At 46.4% G+C, this 1509-nt stretch overlaps 1 pseudogene; it reads right to left on the bottom strand.

Annotated features, from left to right (window-relative positions):
- Positions 1-258: 258 nt before the first annotated feature.
- Positions 259-1241, bottom strand: LOC103198320 (annotated as a pseudogene).
- Between the last annotated feature and the right edge of the window lie 268 nt (positions 1242-1509).

Raw genomic sequence — 1509 nt, forward strand, 5'->3', positions numbered from 1 at the left:
TAATAAACTCTTGTTTGTTAAGGCCATCCCATTTGTGGTATATACTTTTTTTTTAAGGTACAATGTTCTTTATTGATGGTACACAACAAGGTTGGGCTGTCTAAGCCCTTCCTCTTCTTCAGGGGGTCTGGATGGAAACTATAGGGGATGGGAGATTCTCAGTGTGTTGAGGATGGAGTTGGGGCAAGGCCTCCCCAGCAGCCAAAGGTTTCTCTCTTCCTCTAGTGCTAGAGCTGGGGCTGGTGGTCCAGGAGGCTCTTATTCCTTGGAGGTCATATGGACCATAAGGTCCACCACCCTGTTGCTGTAGCCAAATTAATTATCATACCAGGAAATGAGCTTAACAAAGTGGTCTTTCAGGACAATGCTTACCCCAGCATCAAAGGTGGAAGAGAGGATGTCACTGTTAAAGTCACAGGAGACAACCCAGGATGCCCTTTAGGGGACCCTCTGATGCCTGTTTCACCACCTTCTTGATGTCATCATATTTGGCGGCTTTCTCCAAATGAGAGGTCAGGTCCACAACTGACACATTGGGGGTGGGGACATGGAAAACCATGCTAGTGAGTTTCCCATTCAGCTCAGGGATGACCTTGCCCATAGCATTGGCAGTGCCAGTAGATGCAGGGATGATGATCTGGGCAGCCTCACAGCCATCATGCCACAGTTTCCCAGAGGGGCCATCCACAGTCTTCTGTGTGGCAGTGATGGCATGGACCATGGTCATGAGTCCTTCCCAATGCCAAAGTTGTCATGGATGACCCTGGCCAGAGGAGCCAAGCAGTTGATAGTACAGGAGGCATTGCTGACAATCTTGAGGGAGTTGTCATACTTCTCATGGTTCACACCCATCACAAACATGGGGGTATTGGCAGAAGGGGCAGAGATGATTACCCTTTTGGCACCACCCTTCAAGTGAGCCCCAGCCTTCTCCATGGTTGTGAAAATGCCAGTAGACTCTACAACATATTCAGCACCAGCATCACCCCACTTGATGTTGGTGGGATCTCGCTCCTGGAAGATAGTGATGTGCTCCCCATTGATGATAAGTTTCCCATTTTCAGCCTTGACAGTACATGGAATTGGCCATGGGTGGAACCATACTGGAACATGTAGACCATGTAGTTGAAATAAATGAAGGGGTCATTGATGGTAACAACATCTACTTTGCCAGAGTTAAAAGCAGCCCTGGTGACCAGGCACCCAATATAGCTGAATCCATTTACTCTGACCTTCACCATCCTGTCTCATGGAATGGCTGGGACTGCACAAAAGGGTGTGGCTGTCTGTCAAATGAGGAGGAGCAGAGCTTGTAATATATTCTTGTCAGAGTGGCACTAGGTAACCAGAACATAGATCCTCAAGAATATCTCATAACTTTTCAAAACTCTTATGGACACCTTTCCAGTCACTTTTTCATTACTAAATCTGATATTAACTGTTGTTGTTATTGTTATGTGCTATCAAGTAATGTCTGATTCATAGTGACCCTATTTACAACAGAAAAAA

This window comes from Orycteropus afer, unplaced genomic scaffold (genome assembly GCF_000298275.1).
Source record: "Orycteropus afer afer isolate SDZICR_OR568_19922 unplaced genomic scaffold, OryAfe1.0 scaffold00091, whole genome shotgun sequence".
NCBI classification, from domain to species: Eukaryota; Metazoa; Chordata; class Mammalia; order Tubulidentata; family Orycteropodidae; genus Orycteropus; species Orycteropus afer.